The sequence below is a fragment of the Manis javanica genome, chromosome 7 (assembly GCF_040802235.1).
Source record: "Manis javanica isolate MJ-LG chromosome 7, MJ_LKY, whole genome shotgun sequence".
Lineage (NCBI taxonomy): Eukaryota > Metazoa > Chordata > Mammalia > Pholidota > Manidae > Manis > Manis javanica.
Window position 1 is genome coordinate 119426485 of NC_133162.1, and position 6199 is coordinate 119432683.

The following is a 6199-nucleotide window of genomic DNA, read 5'->3' on the forward strand; positions in this document are numbered from 1 at the left end:
CTTACTTATTAGGGGAAAGCCGCCACACCTAACTAACACAGAAAGGGTTGATCCCAGGCCTGGAGAGAGGGTGAATTGAGAGAGAATAGCCAGTATGATGGCACAGAACTAAAAACAACAACAATGAAGAACAAAGAACTGTGTTCTTTCTGTGAGCCTTGGACTGTAAGTCAGGAAATTTGTTTTTAGTCCAGGCTAAACTAATGTACTGTCTGACCCTGGGCAAACACTGCCTGAATTCTTTTCCTTAGTTTCATCCTTACAAGAGCATGATAATGTCTATCTCCTTTAAGTTGCACAATAAGGCTGCTCAGAAAATCACGTGCCCTAGACTTTTAACCATTCTTCTTTAGACACACACTACAGACACACACACACCCCTTTTCAGGTTCAGTGTATTTATGGAGGGCTCAGCTCACAGTGGAATATTGTAAGGCATAATCCTAATTGTTTGTTCATGGCTGCCTGGCTCTCTTCAGACACCAGCAGAAGTGTCTGAGGGGCAAGTGAACGGTAAGGAGAAAGCACAGGTCTCTTACAGGCATCAGTGGAGCAGAGAGATGACATACAAACAAGAAAACATACACAGTGCCTTCATAGACTTTATATCAGGAAATACGGATATGAGTCATAGGCCTTCTCTTTGACAATTTAATAAGAAGGTGGATATGAAATAGCCTTAAGTACATGAAGTTCATTAAAAAATAAGGACAGCTGTAAACCCGTAACCTGCTCTGTACCAAAGTAAGTGTTCCCCTTTCACGTCGCCTTCTTTGGGGTGGTCACTCAGCTGGTATTATGTATGTGTATCAACAAAACACGAGGCGATTTTTTTTGGAGAAAGAGGAAGAGAGTTTCAGAAAATGCAGTGGACCAGACTTGTTTTTTAGGAAGAATTTGTTCTCTTGGAAAGCAATCTTTATTTTCTCTTAAAATTATGGCTGATTGCCCTGTCAGGCACACTGTGGTAAACAGGCTGTTTAGTAAGGGTACTCCAGCCTGGGTTACAGAATTTGTTCTTGTTTTTCCTCATTAATGCGAACTGCTAATATGATTTACTGCTGCTGTGTAGACTTAGCTCTTACCGTTTAGCCAACAGGAAATGATACAGTTGTGTGAATGTTGAATAATAAGTCACTGCCCAGTTGATCATCCTTTTCTCTGTTTACAGCAAACTTGACAAGGAATTTGTTGGATTCTTCAGAGACCCAGACCACATCATTTTGCTTCTGCAGATTTTAGGGCACACATAACCCTTTCCAACTTCCTCTTCCAAACTTCAGTGTCTTTGGTTCCTGGTGACATTTCTTTATAGTTCAGTACTTCCCAGGGTGGGGAGGGTGTGGGAAGAAAGATTAACACATACACTTAAACTACTAAACATCAATATATACTTTGTATCCATTTCTCAGTGCAATATAAGAAGTATTTAAGGAATAATTTTTACGTACGAAAAAATTTAGAGAATGAATTCTTTATAAATTATTCTCTGTGAAAAGCATATAGTACATTTAAAAGGTACATCTTTTCCAGTGCTTCAGGAGTAGTCAAAGAGAAGCAAATATTATTACAGAGCATAAATCAGGCCATCTTTCAGAGATGGCCTGAGCTTCATTGCCAATCTGATGAGATATACAGAACTAAGGTACTTACAGGTCTGTGCGTGGTCAAGTGGCATTCAGTATTGTAATCAAAGGCTTAAAAATTAAAGATGTCCTATCAAGTTTCTGGAAAAATCCTTTCTGGCAATTCTTGTCCTGCATACTAACTGCTGAGAAAAAGCAAATGTGAAAATTTAGTTGAGGCTAATGAAAGGCAGTAATTGCTGGATCAAACTTAATAAACAAAAACACCCAGTAGCCACTATTTTATTGTTCTGGAACTCAAAGCAAGGAAACAGAAAATGATTGGCTAGTTTGACTTAAAAGGAGTTATTGGCTTAGGCAAAGACAAAGGCAGATGGTAGATTGTAAAGCATTTAACCTCAATTTGCAGATATTGCTCTTTAGAGCAGTAGCTCTCAAGTTATGTTCAGGAAGAGGGCTATTTCTTTGGTAAATAAAACCAACCAACCAACCAACCAAGCAGGAAAAATGTCCACAGAAGTTCTCTGGAATCCTACACCCAGAATTAAAGGTCAGATTGCAACAATTTTGATGACAAGTCTATAAAGAGATGTCTGAGTCTGGTATTCAGTCTGTAAGATTTATTTAAAAGCTGAGTTGGGTTATATTTGAACTTGAATTGTGAATAATGTATGAACAAGGGTTATAATGGTTTAGTAGTGATTGCAGACCTAGAATCTAAAGATCACTGCTCTAAGTCAGTTTTGAGGGGGAAAGAAAAATTTCCTTTTGACATACTGATTTGATTCATCAGATCATACTTTCAGCTGGAGAGGTAGCATTTACCAAAGAGTTTATGGTTACCTGTTAAAGACTATAGAACATATGACAATATTGCTTCCTTCTTGCTGTGGAAATAGCAGCAGAATTATTTAATTTGCTTTCATTTACTTACTCAAAATATCTTATGCTCTTATCCTAAAAGTCTCTTCCAGTTAATTTTTCTTTATATCTAGGCTACAAATTAAGATTACTAATCCATTCTTTCCTTTGATGGATACCTGTTTAGGGGAAGATGGCATTGTGGAAAATATACCCCAAGTACTCAAAACAGTACTTAAGAATATTTAAGATAATGTAGATCCAGATAAGGTCTTACAACCACTAATTTTGGAAAACATATATGAGGGAGAAGAAAATTATTCTTTTATCCCTGGCTAACAAGTCTTCTCTTTAAACATCTAACCTTGACCCCTCTCTGACCTCCTCTACTCCAAGCTCCATGGAACCCGCTTTGAAGGACACTGCTTCTTACAATGCTAGCTATTACTCACTGAGTGCTGTTGAATGTGGTTAGGAACTAACTGTTAGCACCTTAAAAGCAGCCACAAAAGTAGAGGTCAAATGACTCACAACAATATGATCCTGGCCCTTATCCAAGACTTCTCTGTAGGTGGCATCAGTGTCACCAAACAACTACAGACTGGCCAGAGGTTACATGAATGTGAAGCCTTATGATGCAATGTCTGGTAACTAGGAAGATATCTAAGTTATATTGGCAGGGGTGTGGTGGGGGTGGGGGTCGGGGGAGAACATGTCCTGTGCTCTAAAACCAAAGAGGAACTCCTAGTACATCAATAATATAAATCATCTTAATTTTAATTCAGAGCAAAAAGCTGCCATCAGCATATTGTATGCAACCATGGATCTTAAGTATTTACTGAGGTTGTATGCTAGTACACTTTGTTCTGGCTTATAGCCTCCATGCTGCCTCTGAAAATGCCCCATGGTGCTGCCACATTGTTACCGCAGTGCTAAGAAATCACTCAGATGACAGCTCTCAGGAGAGCCCCACATCGTCAGGAGTTCTGATTACTGCTAGACAAGGTCACTAAAGGCCTTCAACACATTGGCACCAGGGCATTTGTGGTGGCACATATACAAATAAAACAGACATTTGAAACCAAATTCCATAGTATATTAGAAATCTTGGCATGGTGAGAAGAGGAAAAAAATAAGGAAAATATGAATGTATTATTTTTATTAAAACACCTGAATTAGACTAATATGAGTATTTTGAAGAAAAGCTGATTTATTACAAGGCACAGTGAAAGTCATTTAACTTTGATTCACTTTCCCAAAGCTAACTAGCTATTGTCCAATTATCATATCTTAGAAGTTTTGCAAAAGTGGTGCTTTCCAGATGTATGAATTCATAGTTTTATTTTCCCCCAGAGTTCTCAGTTTGCATTTTCAGCAGTCCTGTTGAGTGCTACCTGGCCTATACTTCTCCGTCAGAGGTGCTGTACAGTCAGGTTAAGAGAGGGAGGAAAGAGAATCAGCAGAGTGCAGTTCTCTGGAACCCACTTATCAAGGAAGACCATGAACTGCACGACTTCTTGAGGCCTCCCAAATTGACTGATGCTGGCAGAATTTACCACAAGGCTCTTAAACATTGTCACGTGAGTGAACAGAAAGACTCTGGAATAGAAAATCAAGCCATGAAAATCTCTTTCTGTTACAGTCCAAAATGCCTGGGTACAAGGAAAACAGGGAAAGCCCTTTGGAAGGTAAACTATTTGGATAATTCCAGGCCCTAGATATCCACTACTGCCCCCCCATCACAAGCCCCACAAGGCTTTCACTACTATGAGGAAAATCAGTTTGCATTAAAATGTAAACAGAGCATTAAACTGCAAAGCCAGTCTCTACAGGAAATTTGGGATATAAGCCTGATCTCTAGGTTTTCTAAAGTTACACTGAAGTAAAAACAATGAGGTTATAGTTTGGAGGCAAAATTTTGCTTACAGCTTGAAAATATAAATGATCCTTAATTTTTTATTTAAAGTCCAGTAAAATTACCATGTTTAAACTAAATGCAAATGAACGTTTGTGTGCACCTTATGGAACAGAGGCGGATTCAATTCAATGATGCATTGAATTCCCCTGTCTGATCTTAAAATCTCTATGGGGAAGTTGCTGTAAGAAACTGAAATGTAGTCCCTTGAAACAAAACTCTCAGTCATGAGCCAGGCCTAGAGGCGTAAGGGCTCAGGCAAACACAGTTACTCACGCTTTCCTTTCTGGTCGAAATCTGGTTTGAATATATATCAAAGAAAGCCTTAAAAAGATTAAGGGGGAAAGAAATGTTTAGACCAAAGAGTGTATGCACTGATGGTCTACTCACTTTTAGTTTGAAAATGGTAGGGAATCATAGGTGTGAGACATCCATGTATAATGACTTCACCTGGTGTTGGGAATATAGACCTTTTTTTATCGAAGTATAGTTGAATACAATATTATATTGGTTTCAAGTATACAACACAGTGGTTCAACAGTCACACACATTATTAAATCCTCGCCGCACCCAGTGCAGTTGCTATCTGTCAACATAGAAAGATGTTACAGAACCATTGGCTATATTCTCCATGTTGCCCCACCATCCCCATGGGGGAATATGGATATTTTACTTACCACTAACTAGCTGTGTGAGCTTTGGCAGATATTTAACTTCTCTGGGTGTCAAGTTCTCCACCTGTAAAAATTAAAGGGCTGACCCTGATCGCCTCTGAGATTGTGTACAGCTATAATATGCCATGGCCTATGATTCAGATTGTTTTTTTGAACAGTAAGAAGAACTATGTCCTCCACTGCCTGCCTATAGCATCTTGCTCCCAAAGTAGGACTTGGGCATTCATCCCACTTTTCCAGGACCTGTAGTCTCCACAGGCATTTCTATATTTGGGCTCACGAATCCAGATACATGATACAGTGAGGTCACTAGGTCATTTGCCAATAAGGCATTTACTTTGTCTTGTCTAAATAGTATCATTTATACAATATAAAATATTGCCTTAGAAGGCTTCCTTATGTCTTTTCCCTATCTGTCTTCTGAAAGGAACAGCTATTCTTCTGATTTTATCCCCCCTAGACTAGTTTTGCCTGTTCCTGAACTTTATGTATTGCTCAATATTATGTTCTATAGATGCATCTAAGTGATTGTATGTATTTGTACTTTATTCCTTTTTATTGATGAGTAGTATTCCATTGTATGAATATACCACAATTTACCTGTACTTCTGTTAGTACACAAATTAGGTCAATTCCAATTTTTTGATATAATGAATAAAGTTACAATGTACATTCCTGTACATAGATTTTGTGAATTTATGTTATCATTGGTGGTGTGTGTGTGTGTGTGTATGTGTGTGTAAATCCCCTCCTAGAGGGGATTGCTGGCTCAAAGGTTAAGTGATACTTAACTTAATGAGAAATTGCCAAATAGCTTGCCAATGCAGTTCTATTTTACTACCCCCATCAGCAATGTGTGAGTGATTCCATTGCCCTACAATTTTTTCTGACTTTTGGTATGTTTACTTTTTGCCACTCTAATGATTGTATAATGTACAAGAATCTACATTCTCGTATCCATTCTGGAAATAATGTTCGTCAAGTAACTTGTCTATTTCATCTATGTTGTGAAAATTGTTGGCATAGAACTGCTCATAGTGTCTCCCTATTATCCTTTTAATGTCTACAGGATCTGTAGTAATAGTCACTCTTTCATTCATTATTTTGGCATTTTCTATTTTTAATTCATTTTGATAGAGGTTTATCAGTTGCATTAATTTTGT